Consider the following 17,745-nt stretch of genomic DNA (forward strand, 5'->3'; position numbering starts at 1 on the left):
GATTCTCTTTTCTCTCTTTTGCATAGTCTGACCTATATTGATCCCCCCCCCATGTCCTCCTTGCACTTTGCCTCTTACACTTTATTTCTCATGTTGCACATTCCTTTCCTCTCTTCTCCCTCCTTTCTTTCCCATCCCCTTTTCATTTACAGAGATTGGATTCCCTCGCTTTTCCCCCTTCGTTTCCTATGGTTTCCTCTCATTTCCCAGATTGCTCCACACTTTCCCTCCAACATTTCTCTCTGTCTCATCCCCTCACTTCTTCATCAAACAAACAGCTACATTATTGAGCATGGGAATGAGAGAGTCAGAGGGAGCACGAGGCCCTGTGGGTTAATCCATCTCCTATATCTACCAATCGCAGCGCTGCCCTGTCCTTATCTCTGGGCCCTGGTTGGGCGGAGGAGCTGTCCATCAAACTATATTGGGGTCCGGATGATTGTGCATGCAGACAAGCAACCCTGCAACACCCTCTCCATCTCAATCACACAGGCTTGGCAAGTGAACACACACACACACACACACACACACATATATATGCACACACAAACAACCAGCATGCACATAACACTCACTCTTGCTTTTTTCTGACTAATACACACACTCACACACACTCTGAAAGAGACTTGGGAAGCTAACGAGCATGTGACATTGAGAAGGGTGAACAAGGCAACACACACATACACACACACACTACATCTGTATGCATAAATCAATAGACGTTCTATGGCTGCATTTACTAAGGTCAAATAGGGCTTGGACTGACGGGAAATAAGAGGACAGTGTGTGTGTGTGTGTGTGCGTGTGCATGCGTGCGCGCGTGCGTGTGTGTGTGTGTGTGTGTGTGTGTGGGCTACGCGTGGGTGGTATAACGGACAGACTGAGAGAGAATAATGAAAGCATCTCTGAAAGGAAAGGTTGGGAGGCTGAGGAGGCGAGAAGAGCGTAAAAAAGGAAGATGAAAAGGAGAGATGAGCTGAGCGAGGAGGAGAGATAAAGTTATGAAGAGAAGGAGACGGGGCGGATAGATAAAGGTGGAGGAGAAGGAGAGGCAGGCATGGAAGAGCAGAGCAGCTAAATGGAGGCTGCAGCGAGTGGAGGTCAATAGGGGAGATGATGGAGAGATGAGTAGGAGGAGGGAAGGAAGGACGAGAGAGGGCAAGGAAGGGGCCGTGAACCCATTTGCTGAGCTCAGGTGTTTTGGTGGCACTGTCATGTCTCTAAAACAACAGACTGTTTGATTTCTCTACTGCTTTGAAAGGCTGGCCCGGGTCAGAGAGCGTGACTGGCATTTATTTTTCCGCTGCTGCACCGTTTTCTTGTCACTGACGAGGGAGGGGATTGTGCCACTCAACGTGGTCTCGGGTCACGCTGGAGGGCTTTTCAAGCAAAATCTTTCACAAACTGGCTTATGCTATTTTTACATTTTAAGTCATCATTTCTATTATTATGTTTTAAATCTCACTCAGAAACTTTATTGCTGAGATCTGGAACACCAGTAGACACAGCTTAAACACGAGTGTAAACAAATCACCAATTTCACTACTTATTTGGCAACAGTTTGTCCAAAAATAGTCACATGTATCTCATTTAATCAGCAAATATATGTTTTATAGGAGACATATACCACTCACATCCCATTTTTTTTTATCATTTATCAACGTTCTCACTGGATTTAGAAACTTTTAAGACCCTTTAAATGACTTTAGGGGGAAAAAAATGTAGCAGTTCTTTTGGCAGAGTTTAACTCTTTAACTATTTCTCAGTAAATGTGTTCTTTTGCGCTCTGGACTGACTGTGCTCAGTGAGTGGAGGAGAGCAGCAGCATGTTCGGCTGACCAATCAGCAGCCAGACAGAAGCGTGAATGGGCTGGGAAAGTTGCGTATATAACAATCACTGATCCACATTGTTAGTCTGAGGAAGTCCTTCTCTTCTTATATTTTCACTTAAACATTTTTAAAACGTTATCTTTTTAAATAAATAATTACATAGGGACCTCACTGATATGCAAATTAGTATGTGGTATGATCTAGTGACATCTAGCAACGTTTCAGGCAGGGTTTAGTTTATTTGCATGGTAAACACTGTTGGTATTAACTGTTTCGTTCATGCTCCTTCATCAGCTGCTTGGCTGTAGACTAGTAACATCCAGTCATATTGATGTAGGTGTACACTGCTGTTGTAGTCACCAACTCAAAATACTAAAAATAATGATCTTGGCTAAATAATGGTACAATGGTGGCGATAGGGTTATATTTTCAATTGAAAATTGTAATTGTAACATTTCTGTGTCATACACTGTAAACTGGACTTTTAAAGGTATCATCAAAATGGTAAGTCACAGTAATTTAACATACTGTTTGCTCGGTGTGAATTTGGAAAAGGTTTTGGTCCTGACTTTTACAGAAAAGACAAATCTGTTGTAAGTCAGGGTGAGTGTCTCCAACTTTATAAACAGTAACATGAACATCTTAGAAAGCATGTCTTCTATCACCTTTTGTGTTTACTATGCAAAAATGACATTACCATGTCACTCAGCGATTGAACTGTTTGCTCCAACAACATGCAGACAGCAAACAGATAGCACACAGACAGTGTATTTTATTTATTCATACCCAGTTTTTTTTTTCCTCTTTTGAATTATAGTCCCGATGTTCACGACAGAAACAACATGTTTTTGAGAACAGTAGGTGGGCAAATGTGCATTATTGAAGACAAATGGAATGTTGGGTGTTTATACCACTATAAAGGCACAGTGGTGGGCACCTACATCAACCACTGGAGCGCAAAAACACTGTATCCTTTTGTAATCTCTTTCGGAAGCTGAAAGAGAACTAAATTATTACATTCTGAGCACACTGAGTTCCAACTTTTTTAAGCCTATGATTGTGGCTGTTCTTCAAACTAGACGGAACAGACTAAAGGTTACATAAAAAATTAAATATTGAATAAAGTTTGCCTTACACAAATTGCAAGAATACAAAATAAAGTGGTTAACCTCTGCAGAGACACCAGTGTTTTATGTACTGTAAAAAATGTTATCAGTAGTAGGCTAAATATGGCCTCCAAGGTTGTCAGACTTTTTGAGACTGATGAATATGAGAGAGAAAAGGCTCAGAAAAGCCAATTATTTACGTCTGAATATGTTCTTGTCAGATGAAAATGTTTTATGGCCACATAGTCCTGGAAGATGTCTTCACACATCTTAAAGCCATCATACGGGCAAAAAGAGAATAGGCTCGTTAATTTCTTAGCTGGATTCAAACTGAATTTCCAATTTTTGGCCCTTGGATCTGAGTATCTGAAGTTATTAACAGTTTACCAGCCAACTTTCCCACCTGGTGACTTGATTCTTCTTATGTTTTTAGCTGATGGCCCAATGGGTGAAAATAATATTACTCTGATAAACATGCAGTTACAATAGTGTGATGATGTTTTTCAGCAGAAGTTGTATGGTGGGTTGATATCAGTTTGTCTAAAAATTCGATAAAGAACATACGTGAGTGTGGAGGATCTGGAGTTGTTTAGCATGTGACTGTGCATGTAACAAAAGTAATATGTTCTAAGTAACTTTTTCTGCTCAGTAAACCATGAAGTCATGGAAAGTCATGTACTTGCTCAATGAGTAATTCATTTTCCAACTAAAACCATGTCTATGTTTGTCTCCCCCGGTATGTCTATCCTCCATTACCTCTAGACACGCTCTAATATTGTGTGTGAATGAAATTGTAGTTGTCAATTGTAAGTGCAAGAAAATTTCAGCTGAGTGGGCAGGTCGGACGAAAGCATTATTACACTTACAAAACTCATGTAAGTTGACATTTAAAGTAAACTGTTGCCAAGAAATCAAGTTTCTAAGGCAACAGACTTCCATTTTATCCTGCTGGTGCCTGGTGAATGACAGGAAGCACAGTGAACATTTAATGCTGCATTGATATGAAAACACTTCAACTCTGACACAGTCAAACAAGAAAAAATATTTTTATTGTTGCTATGATGTTTTAGCTTGCACTGTAGACACTGAAGACAATAACAGCAGTACTGGGAAGGAAACTGACAACTCTAAGACACTGTATCCAAATCAGATTGGGTGAGATTATGTCAAAGATTTAAATGAAACAATCTCACGATATGTGAAGCCTAACATGAGGACCTCTCTAGCCCAGCATCAGGGCACCTACACATCGGTGCAGTGAAATCTAAATCTCTTTGGCCCACTTTGAGAGTTATAATTTTAGATGCAGCACTGCAGCGAGGTGCTAAAGCCAAAGGCCTCTTCAAGTGCCAGTGAGAGGCAGATGAAAGAGCTGCATCGAGCAGAAAATAAAGATTAGCTTGGAATAGGAGTTACATTCAGATAAATTAGATCTGTGATCAAACTCATAACAATAGTTGGGTTATAGTTATACTTTACAGTCTTTATTTAATATACAATTAAAATTACACTTTGAATCATTTGTGCCTCTCTGCAATAATGCTGCATAATTCTATTATTGTAGACAACTGATGCACAGTGTGTATGTTGCTTTACATGTATCTGTTGAGGATCATCAAACATGTATGACGAATGCATATCCAGTGTTGTTTGATAAAGCCTAACAGTATCACAAAGCAACTCCTGCTCTTTTCTACCTGATTTCATGCATTCTTGGCGTAATCTTTAACAGTCCAGTATAGATTTGAGAATGCTGAAATAAAACTCTTTTAAAGGACACTTCACCTACAAACAACACAGTTTTAGCTTTGTTAAAAAATGAAGCAGTTTCTGACTAACTGTAGTGATAGTGTCAAAAGGACAAATCCTGGAGCTTTTCCACAAACTGTAAATAATGAAACAGCGGCCTGGACACTGAATGCACCCATAGTGAATTTGGCAAATGGGAACATTTTGTAATTCAGAGCTGGGAGCCTGAAGTTCATATATATTTTAACTCAATAGAATGGCTCCTCATGACATCATCGGTGTATGTCTTGATAGTTGATTTGGGGCTTTTGATTTTCCCTCTTGATTATGCAGAAAGAGTTGCTTTATCCTCCTGATGCTGAAGGCAACAACTGACCAACTGACATAGTGTACATCCAAAACAGTTTGTTCTATTGACTATGATTGTAAGTAGAGATGTTCTCCCCTTAGGAAGAAATTATATTATGAAATTGAGCATGCAATGGACTGGGTGAACTGCAACAGCCTTCTCTTCAAGTACATTCACACTTAAGAGTTGCAAGTTCACTCTCCTCTCGCCAGTTATGTTGTTTGGGAAGTTGAAGCCAAGTGACAGTGAAAGGCAGAATTCTGAAGTTGTTGAGGTTAGTTTGACATATCTGAATGATTCCAATTCAAAGGTGTTGCTATGATCTTTCACAGGGAAGCCTCCTTTTCCTAATCACATCATCTGAAAAAAAAGCAATTTTTTTGACAGTGGTAAACATTTGAGCACAGTTTTTGGAGCGTCTATAATTGGACAACAGAAAAACTTTGCAGTGATTAGTTCTTTTTAAAAAAACAGCACATTCTATTTTATTTGTATTTCTTTTTTTATCACACAGAACAATTTAATACAATAATGAAAGTAGTTGTTGGGTTCAAAAATAATGGAATTAATTGCAATTCTTGCAAAAATACACAGAAAGAGAAGACAAACAGAGACAGGAGGAGACAAAGACAAAATGCATTAAGATAGTATGAGAGAGAGAAAGAACACGTTAAGAAGACTACAGCCAGCGGCTCTGTGAGGCTGGAAAAGTGTGTTTTGAGCTAAATGCTAACATCAGAATGTTAAGATGCTCAGAAGGACAATGCTAACATGCAAATGTTTGGCAGGTACAATGTTTACCGTGTTAATGTACAGAGTATCTTTGTCATAAATCACAATATTTTACCCTGATGATGGCATCAGATGAAAGAGAATGGGATCAAAGTTATGCAGGCCTCTGGGGACCATTGATGTATGCGCCAGATTTCAGGGCAACCCATCCAATTGCTGTGGATAAAAACTGTCAACCTGCTGGTGGCACAAGAGGAAAAGTCAAGTTACCAAAACAATTGTAAAGCAGTGTATGCGAAACATGAATGTGAAAACTCTGACCTGCTGTGAAGGAAGATTCTGCAGATCAGTCATTTGAATGTGTCCTCCATGGGCCTTGACTATATCTAGTACATTTCATGATGATCCATTCTATAGTTACCAATATATTTCACTCTGAGCCACAAATCTAAACTTTCTACTGTTGGACCTTTGAGCTACACTGTGCAGAATGATCAATGTGCAGAGTTTGACAATATAAAAACGTTTTCACATCGATCTGCTCGAAGTGGAAAGTTTGTCTGAGCTTACTTAAAATCGGATTTTACAGAGCGGGGCCTACAAGCATGATCTGTGATTTGAATAGTTTGTAAGTCAAACCTGATGCAAATTAGGTGTGATGCAGAAACTTGAAGCCATAAGTGCACACACTGGTAATGGTGAAGTGAGGGACATCTTGTGCCCAGCAGGAAAACTGCAGAAATTAACTAAATGTGCATATTCATAGATTATGGAATTTTTAATGAGGTAGAAGGAGAAGTAACCTTTATAAGGACTTAAATGTGGCATTTGTACTTTTTTGTGGAAAAAAACACAAACTGACTATTTGCATATGTCGCAATACATGCCCCCTCCAGACATATATTGCGACATATGCAAATAGTCTGTCTTTGTTGCACATTTTAGATCTCTAAGTATCTCTTTATCATCTTAATACAGTTAATCATTTGATTTGCCCCTAGTGGTATCTTTGTCTAATATGTTTAATATTGTGGTCCTTGATGTGTTCATGGCACTTTGGTGCAATTACATGGCTCAAGTGAAATGTGTACAAGATTCTCAAATTCATAAATTGGCACTTGTCGACAGCGATCATTTGCCATGGCTAGCAGTCAATATTGGTTGGATTGTTTACTATAGTTAGCCTGCTGGCTAGTTAGCTTGCTAGCAAATCCAAAAGCCAACTGTTTGTTGACACTGGGCTGACTGTTCTCAAGCTACAGCAGATTTGGATACAAATAACATATTGAATTTGTGCAGCGTGTGTTAATTTGACATTAAAATACTTTTTCTATTCCCTGAAGATAATAAACACACTGTTTCTGTAACTCACTGTTTACCATCTGATTTAGTACACGCTTACTTTTGTTCAAACTCTAGAAAGAGCAGAAGTATTTTTCTACATTTAAAGAGCACCCTGGGTTTTAACCCTAATTACCACTGAAACATATAGGATGCTGAGGTCACAGCAAAGCGCCTCCACAAATACCACTACACTGCTGAGAGAGGTTTTCGTCATTTCCATTGAGTGGTGTTTATACAGTCTAACATGCATCTCAATGAATCACTGTGGGTTGAGTGCAGAACATTAATTTATATGGAAATGTGTCTTTTAGATCGCTGTCCTTATACGGACTAAGATTATTTTGTGATATACATATCAGTAGTGTGACCAGTGCTTCCATATTCACACTCTTTATCTCCTCTCTCCCACACACATTTCTTTTATGGAGGTAGATGTTTGCATGCATACAAAAAACTTTCTTTGACACAATTTTCTAATACGTTTCAGTCACATCAGTCTCATGGATCACATCATTTTGGCCTTTTCTGTATTTTTTTTTCAGTTTTCTTTGTATTTTTTTTCTTGGCCTCACACACACACACACACACACACACACACACACACACACACACAACACATTTGTGGTGGCACATGTAGATGAATCAGAGTTATGGCTCTACAAATGTTTATTCAGCCTCTTTCTTCTGAAAAGACTTTCACGAATACATACACACATATTCAGAACACACAAACACCCACCACTCGGGATAGAGACGCAGTTTTTATGTGGACAAACACAAACATTGGTGACGCCATGGCAACGGCTGCGAATGTAGATGCAGTGGCCGGTAGGTCCTTCAAACTTGCTACATTTTTGTTTCAAATCATGTTTCAACGCTTTATTGCTGAAAATATGATTAAATGATTGGTTGCAGTAGATTTTAACCATGGCAACGGCTATGTTGTTTATATTCGTACATCAGCTGAATATACGAATATTTGTGTTTTGTTATCTAGAGACGCTACTAGTTAGCTGGGTTATACCCATATGTATGTATATAAACAACTTTATATATTGTTTTATTTGTTTTTATTGAATTTGAATTATATTTTTGTATGTGTGTAGTGTGAATGCACTGCAAACTTTCATAGCACTAGTGTGTGCGTTCCCGCACATAGACTGACGCATACGCATTCTTAAACAAACGCACATCAACAGGATTAGCTAACGTCATACGCTCATTGATTTTGCCACATCATCTGCATATTCCAGCACGAAAAAAAAAACACAGACTATGATGTAAAATTTATCATGCATGAAACTGCTTTCCTGGGGCTGTAAAAGGCAACAGGGCAGCAGAGAGATAGATAAAAAGGGGGATTAAACATACGCTATGTTTGACTGTATATGATCTCTGTCTACAATGATCTGCATATGTAGCTAATGGATATGTAGATGTATGTGTGCATAGATCAGATACTTGTAATATACATTCCAGAAGCACATGCTCCAGCACTGTGTGCACAGGAAAAAGAGGAAAACAATCTCTCAAAGGGATTATATTTTGCTATTTTCCAAGGTGTAATCTACGTAGGATTCAATTTCATTTAGGTTTCTGTAAAATTACATACATTTTTGAGGTATTTGTGTATTTTACTTGCCTATTTCTATTTTCCCCTCATTAATTATTTAATACATCAAACATGTGAGTATAACTGTATCCATGTATGTAAAACGAACCTCACAGCAGTGACAGTGGCTGTCTAATGGGATCACAGCAGATGTGATGAAATCATTTATGGCAGATCCTGGGTCAGTTTTCCATTATAACATTTAGTTTTGAGAAATGTCTGTCTCTTTAGCTGCTTTGGTATGTTCACAAGTTAGTCCCACAGTGGGTTTATTGGAGCTTTTTTGCTAAAAACAGCTGCCTGTTGCTACTGGAAACTGAAACAGTAAAGTTGCAAGCCTTCAAAACCAAGACAATGCACTTAAGATAGAAGAACATAAAAGATGTTAAAATGCTTTTTTAGATCTGTAGAGTCAAATGTTACCTCTCTGTGGGATTGTCACTATGTGCAACACTTTGTTTTTGTTACCTTAGAATGAGCTGTTTTTATCTAAGACGACACCGGTTTCTTCCATGGAGTCCACCATGTTGAACCACCATGTTTTTTCACATTGTTGGTGAGTTTTGCGGCCACCGTAGTTTATCCAATGCATTTCAGGCCGTTCTCATTCCCTGGTTGTCAAACACAGATGCGAGTGGTGTTCAGTTAGTTGCAATCTAAATTCTACTCACTGGTCCTCTAAGTTAAAAATTCAAATGATGTATATCTCATGGGGATTTTTTTATGCTGTGTTCTAATTCATCCACCATGAGCCTACGGTTAAAAGATAAGCACAACCAATGGAGGATGCAAATTCATATTAAATCACAGACAGGAGAAAGATAACAGCTTTCAGGATATGTTGTAATTCCGTGTGTTTGGATTACATCATGTTGTAAAAAGACAATAGATTAAAGATCGTCATTATACAGCACATCAGAGGATGAGCTACGGGGATACAAGAGAAAGAGAATACTGAATGAATGAGAATGAAAGATGGAAGAAAGGAGGGGAAGAGAGAATAAGAGGAGCATTGGAGGACAGCAGTGAAACGGTAATGTGAACTGCCTCTATGAAACACAGAGAAAAACAGTTCCATGCACACAAGAGTCCCTGTTCTCATGCGCACAGCTTTCACGGGTGGGCATGAGCATAAAAACACACACATAGATGCAGAAAAACATTAAACATACACACACAGCATTTGGAAGCTTGTATAATTTTCTCTGTGGGTGTCAATTAAATCTCTCAGCTCCGTCAACAGCACACACACACACACACACACACACTCGTTCTCTTTCAACAGCTAGTGCATCGTCAACACCGGCTGGCTTGGCAAGCAAGAGAGAGAGAGAGAGTGACAGAGAGAGAGAGAGAGAGAGAGAGAGAGAGAGAGAGAGAAGGAGAGAGGAGGTGTTGGAGAGAGAGAAAGAGAGATAAGTGATAGAGAACTCGTAATATGAGAGCATGAAAGCACTGCAGGTAAGGAAACACTGTGGTTATCACACACACACACACACACACACACACACACACACACACACACACAGATACACACATTGGTCTTATTTCATGTTTTTTTCTGGGTTTGAATGCTGAAAAGGCCAGTATTGATACTGGCAAATGAGCAAAGGTATTTATTCTCTCTCTCTCACACACACACACACACACACACACACACACACACACACACACACACACACACACACACACACACACACACACAAAACAGAAGTCATTACATCACCAGACACAAACCAGCGGATTAAAATGTATCTAACAACATAAATGTTATCCATCGCAGTTAGTAAGATCCTAGTGGCTACGTTAATGTATGACTGACTGAACAAACAGCAGTGCTTTGGGGCAAACAACATACACTGTATTCCCTACACTCTGGAACTAGTTCTGGTAACTGTTGTGTTTACTGAGACACGTTACATAATGCAGCACAATGCAAAACACATCTTGTGAGTGGAAAGGCAAACTGTGTGCAATGAAAGGGGCACTCGATAACAGCAGAGTGATCTGTGGCACGGTGTTCACAGGTTTGCTCCTCGCTGAGGTGCCCTGATAAAAACTTAGTCAATGTTGTCAGGATAACCAGTGCAATTTTAAGAGATTAACCTAAATTGGACTCAAGTCAGGCAATGTCTCTGACCTGTCTGACATCATAGGTTAAAACCTAGACTGTGAATAGTCCCCAGTGCAGTGAAATGTTTGCAGCATCTTTCCCATTAATGAGAACAACACAATCTTGCTTTGACCCCCACCACCTTTTTGTTTGTACCAGAACTGTTCATATATTGCTTCCATTAACAAGATACACCAATCAGTTCATAAGCAAGCCTCATTTAAGAAGAAGATCCACTTTTGAATTGAGCAGTTTTCCCTCTTAAGCCCAATGTATTTGAATTTATCCAATGCGGTTTTAATATGGGTATCTGCAAGGCTGGATTATCAATCTGTCAAATTGGGCAACTAGCCCACAGTCCCTGACCCTCAGGGGCACCAAAAGCCCTAGTTTGCTCTGTGTAGCATTTGTGGAATATCCACCATAACAAGGTCTTTAAATGGTGTCCTGTAGTATTGCCCAATTTTGAGGACCCGTTTTGACCAAAGGCACAATGTCAGAAGCTAGTATTAGCACTGTGCTAACATCACAGCTCATTTTTGCCCCAGGAACCTCAAGTGTTTGAATCTGGGTATTTCTGAGATCAGGACTACATAGGTAGCTCTGACAAATATGTAAACATAGGCTACATTCGAGATGTGTGTGATTGTATCTGATGCTGTTTGTGCTTTTGCTACGGCTGACTGTGTTTGCTTTTCTTTCTTTCTGTTACTCTGGTACTCACGTCTCTCTTGCAAAAGAGACATTGATCTCAGTGAGACGAGCTGATTAAATAAAGGTTAAATATTCTGGTGATATGGATTTGAATCTGTAAAACAATAACATTTTTGTCCAATGTATTTGCATATACCGTGAATCTGGCATTCCATGATATACCACAGATATTGAAAAAAAAAGCTGGGGGTTGAATTAGCAGTTGTGCTGATACTCTAGGCCCATATAACCATATTGTTTGCCACATTTCCCTGCACAAATCAATATCGTCAAACTTGGCAATATTACTATGACATTCAGAATATGAAAACCAAACAAGGATGGAATAGACAGAGAGCAGATACAAATATTGACGGTGCTGCAAACTTTCAATGACAAACATGCCCTCTCCTCGGCTTCATATGGAATTGTGAAACATGCACAGAGACTGACAGACTGACCTCTCACTTTAAAGAAGATGCACGTTGACATTGATGTCCACCGTGATTTGCCTCCATCTGCTCAATAGCGGACACCACAGATACATATTCCACTTCATGGCTTGAAAAATGTGTCACCAATATGTAGCCTCTATGGGTGTTGATAAATGTGATTTCTTTTTTTTATCATAAAAAGGTTTGCATCCTATGATGCAGGGGGAATCAATATTAGTATTTACCATGATCATGCTGTTATTAGACACAAAACAAAGACAAACCTCCTTGAAATGATGAAAGGCACACCAATAAGATGTATGTGTTCAAACACAGCAGATCAAAATGTGTTCTCACATCAACTGTAAAAGCTCCATTAAAATGTCTGAAATTCATCCGCTCCTCATAGTATTTATGGACCTACACGCTTGTTTTTGCATGACCAACCATCACAGCAGGTGCTGATTCAGTTTGCGCTCTGGAAATGAGATAAACACATAGAAGCAGATGATGAATGCATAAAATATTTTGATGCATCACAGAAGTACTGGACAAAATAGACAGTTCGGGAAGGCACAATTCAACACTGGAATAATATTACAGTGACTCACTTATTTTTCATTTCAAATCATGTCAAACCAAACAAACTAAACTTGTGACTGGCAGGAGTTGATTTGGATATTATGGGCCATATATAAGCCATGGGATAAAAAACACCAGAATTAGGATTAGGCTTTGAGAGCATTTTCCTTTTGAATCCTTTATTAATCTAAATATATATAATAGGCTTTCACCATTCATAAGTAACTTAAGTTAAACATTATTTAAAACCCAAAATCTTCTCACTTTTTGTTGAGAAGCTGTTATGGAATGAATTAGCTGATGTTATCTGCTGACAGTGGTGTTATTTTATCCATTCAAAGCAATGGTCAATGCCAAAAAAAAGGGGCAAACCAATGTTTTCTATAGTTTTGTTAACCATTAAAATTACAGATGAGGCTCATAACTCATGCTAATATGGATCATGTAGTTACAAACAACAGTCACTTTAGTCATTTAATGCTGCATTCATATTTTCTGGCCATGTGAAGCTACAGACATATCACATAATTTAATTTTGTTAGCAAACAATTGCCTATATAAATATCCAGCAGACATGGAGCAAAATTAATTCATCATTCATCTCAAGTTATGTTTCTGGCCATCTGATGAATGTTAGTCCAATATTCACTCTCCTCTTAGCCAGCAGGTGAACTGAGTGGGGATACGAGGGGATACCATTTCCCTTGTTTGCAAAAAGACCCCCTAGCAGCAGACAGAGTGCAGGGGCAGTGGGGTTGTTTAGTTTAATATTTCTGTCTAGTCTGTCTTAATCATTGATCCTTTATTTGAGTGAGGTTTGTGCACGTTAGAATCTGTGGCACCGGCCATGGCTCTGAGGTATCAGTAACTAACTGCTGTGTACTGATCAATCCCTGCCACTGTCCGTGGTGCTGAAGTAGCAGACGGCTTTATAATTGTGCCTTTTTTCTCTCAATCCCGCTCTTTGTCAGTTTTGTCTTGAATATTAAATATCATAAACTGTATAGTATATATACTCATTATACTCAATACTATATATACTCATTATTATTATACTACTATATCATAGCCTATTTACTGTACTCATAGAGTAGTGTCACCTTCATGATCAAAGGATCATAGATACATGTTTGCCAGTAGTGTTCGTTTTTGGTCTCCACCAACTCTTGTGGGAAATATCTGGCTGTTTATCAGAGAGCAGGTAGCCAAACAGGAAGTTTTGGGCCGTAAGAATAAAACAATGACCCGAAAGATGCCAAAAAACTCCGTAGAGCTGAGGGGATCTGGAGAGCGGATGATTCCCTGTGTGTCCGTCATTATGAAGGACACCTTTCACTTTGCACATAAGTCATTTAATCCCTTTTTAATATGAAAATATTGATGAGTACAGCTTTAAGTACATATACACACAACACAGCAACCATTTTACGATTTAAGAGAGAAAACAAAATCCATATTTTAAATGATTGTCTAACTAAGATGTTCCACCCAATGCTTCACTGATGACTACTGTTCTATTACCTGTGTATTAAAACATCATTTGCCATGTCATCACAAAAAAAGAAGGACCATCATTTCCCTGCTGCATATGACTATGAGACAATATGCAAAAAGCTATTAGAAATGCAATTGGTAGCTATTTAAAAATTAAATCCCAACAAACCCCCTGCAAAAGCCAAATCCAAATAAACACTGTAAGCGCTAAATCTGTGGTGTCAGGAGTCTTTGAGCTGCCTTCAGCAGAGTCCACATTAATACCAAAGCTGGCCCGCTACATGTCCTTGAGGGGCCAATTCATTAGTTAGCTAGAAAGCCCAATCAATCACAATGTATCAGGGAAGACTACAGATCATAATTCAGCTCAGGTACAGCAAAGAGAAAAGACAGGGAAATGAGACGATGGATGGATGGAAAGAAAGGCAAACAAGACAGATTGGCAGGCAGGGAGAAAGGAAGAAGGATGATTGCGGCTGTAACCGCAGACATTTTAAGGCGGTATCCCATGAGTCGCTTGGTGTTAAAGTCATTGGAGATCACCTGTCAATCATAAGGCCTGGAGTACATTTTCGTTGTTAAAGTTTTTTCTAGAAAATGAGCCTTGAGGAATTGAGTAAGTAACAACAAATGAAAACACTTCCATGGCCTGGTTACAGGGTCTCCCTTACCGTGTTATTAGTGATAGAAAGAACCAAAAAGGACAGTGATTACATTATATGAAACATTTTATTTTACTTGATTTTCTAAATGAAACACTTCTTAGCCGTATGTTCCAGGAGGCTCAGGTTTCATGATACAAATATACGCTATTGATTAGCGAGAGAAGGGAAAGCCTGGTGTGCTCTCCTGGGATTTCTGCAAAGGAAAACATGTCCGCACACATACGCACATACACACAAACAAGTGCGCGACCTCTAGGGGCTGTCCCAAAGGTCTGAGTGTGTCTCCTCTACTTGTCTGCAATTGTTCCCTTGCCTTCATTGATCTCTCATAGATCAATGTAATAAAATAGAAACAGGTGTATGTTTGCACCCAGAGGAAACAGCAGCACATTAATCACAGCCTGTGCTCAGATACATTACACATGCAGCTGCTCCCAAGCCAACATGAATTGGTTTAACAATGACTTTTAAGGCTCATCTGTCAAAATTATGAATTAAGGGATTTAATGACTTTTAAGGCTTTTGGCTGCTTTAATGTGATGATTCAGAATTACTGTGATGCAGAGTGTCTGAGGAGTAAAGTAGCTAAGTCATTTTGCGAGACTTTGTATTCACTAGATTGTTCTGAAGGCAGCATGCTATTTGCTACGTACTATGCAGAAAAGAATATGTGATGTTTAAAATGTAGCTTTATTAGCTAGGCTAAAATATTAGCTAAACTTCTAGCTAATTAACCAGCCGCGTGTACAGTTAGACCACCTAAAACAATAAAATACTTGTAAAATGAAGCTTGTAATAACAAAACAAAACTAAAGTATTATTTCGCTGTAATACAGAATACTGCAGGATTCCTAAAACCCAGAAAGAGTGAGCATTTATCCACCTCCGGTTCCCTCAAGTTGAAGTCAAAGGGTTTTCTGAATGCGTTTTTGGTTGGATACCTAGGATAAATTCTGGGGTTACCACAAGCTTAAGAGATTTTTACGTTTTGTTCTACGATATAAAACCTTTTGGTAAATAACTCACTTGTAAATTTGAAAGCTTTTATGTGTCTTTACAAAGGCAGTTGCTAACAACTGGCTAAATGAGACACTACACTACTACTACTATTAGTGACATTAAATGTCAGCGCTCCAAACACAGAGACTGATCTATTCACTAGTGTCCCTTACAGCCTTGTTGTGTTTGTACTCGGAACACTTGGAAGTTTAGCAGTGGTGAGGTTCAAATCATGCGACTGTGCTGTATTTAGTTTCTTTTTACTTCTAGCGATTGCATTTACGGTTCAAAAATCATAAATCCTAACACTTGTCCGTATTTGTAAAGAATCTCTTGCGGAACATGCAGTCCAAAATCCCTCTGGCTTTTTGTAGAAGGAACCAGGGCGGTGCTAACTTTTGGGTTGGCCTACACAAGTACGTCATCCCTGCGGCACTCCACTCCACTTAGCAAAATGATTTGTGTATTTTGTCTTCCTCCTCTTGGGATAAAGGCAAAGCAAACACACACAGGAGATGTAGAGGGATCACAGTGAGTGCTGAAGGGAATGTAAGAGAAAACCTTAAACATTAAAATTAGGTAAGTAGAACAGGTCTATAGCCCTACTGTTTATATTCAGCAGGTAGTATGTATGTATGTTGACCTTTTTTATAAATTTTTTCATAGTAGGTTAATACAGCTGGAATTAAAAACATTAATAATGACTGCATTCCATTCAGGTGAGCCAGTTTCAGGGTCCTGGTACTGTCAGGGCTGACTGGATTCTTGATGGAACTGAGCCATCCTTAGTGAAATGTGGTACACTGATATATTTCCTGTTATGACAAGTCAAAATGTCTGCCGTGATAAAGGTCTACAGTATGTGGGAAAAAGAATGGTAACAGGATAAGTTGTCTCAACGGTGCAAGCACAGTAACAGGAGGGTGAGGGAGATGTCAATCAAATGTAGTTTGTACACACCCACACAGTCTAGAGCGGTATAATCAGGCAACATAAGTGAAAACACATGCGTAGGTGGACTGTGGGTGCGTAGCCACTTCAAGGTTAAAGCTGACATACGATAGAAAGTTGGATATAACATTTTCATGCATTCTGACACAGTTAGCAACTAAAGCACTGGGAATGGGGGTCAGCGTATATAATTCATGCTGTTTTCAAGATGTACAAGATAAAAATTTGAAGATCCCCTCCAGACAGTTAATAAGACATATACACAAATAGTCTGCCTGGAACAATAATGAGTCTCTAGAGATGTAGAGTCCATTCTCAGTGTATGTGCACTGACAGCATCAGGTTTCTACATCACACATGCAAATTGCATACTGGACCAGGATTGACTGACACACCATTTGTGATGTCACAAATCATGCTTGTAGGCCCGCCTCCTTAAAATTGATTTTCACTGAGCACAGAGCAACTTTCAACTTTCAAAAGATGTCAAACTCTGCACATATCCTATTCTGCACAATGGAGCCCAAACAGCTAACTGTAGGGACAAAAGGAAAAAGTGGAGGGGGGCTTTAACCTCAAATTTAACCTTGAAATCAATATTTTAAGGTTAACTTTCCAGTAGTTATCAACAACAGGCCTTCGTAACCTAACCCTTTTATGATTCCACAAGGATTTGGCCCGGTTGGAAATCTAAGCTCCCTAACTTGGTCATGTATGGGAACCTTACACCAACATGACACAACATGACCCATTAATTACACACCTGGATTAAAAGTGAATACACCAACCATTGGCAGTCATTCAACGAAGGTCATATGACTTCATGTTTCAGGTGAAAAGGTTGCAGGTGCATGGACATAGGCTTTGATAACAGAAATCATATATGTATGATAGGATCTTGCTTCCTGATGTTCACTCACAGAAAAAGACAAAATATATCAAGTGTATTAGCCTCAGACAGGTAGTAATAGTATCATTGAATAGTGACTTTTACTTTATGTTCTCTCAATTATTCTGTGAGAGCAGGTGTCACTTTTTTTTTTTTTTGGATTGTGGATATCTCATCTTTGTCAGGAATTCATTATCCTTTCT

The 17,745-nt window shown here is 39.0% G+C and overlaps 1 long non-coding RNA gene across 1 annotated transcript; it reads right to left on the reverse strand.

Moving 5' to 3' along the window:
• Positions 1–3,966: 3,966 nt before the first annotated feature.
• Positions 3,967–17,670, reverse strand: LOC127374800 (uncharacterized). Its single transcript, XR_007887274.1, has 2 exons — positions 5,882–17,670; positions 3,967–5,394 (listed from the first exon to the last, which is right to left on the reverse strand). It is a non-coding gene; the product is annotated as an uncharacterized LOC127374800 (long non-coding RNA).
• Positions 17,671–17,745: the final 75 nt, after the last annotated feature.

The sequence above is a fragment of the Dicentrarchus labrax genome, unplaced genomic scaffold (genome assembly GCF_905237075.1).
Source record: "Dicentrarchus labrax unplaced genomic scaffold, dlabrax2021, whole genome shotgun sequence".
NCBI lineage: Eukaryota > Metazoa > Chordata > Actinopteri > Moronidae > Dicentrarchus > Dicentrarchus labrax.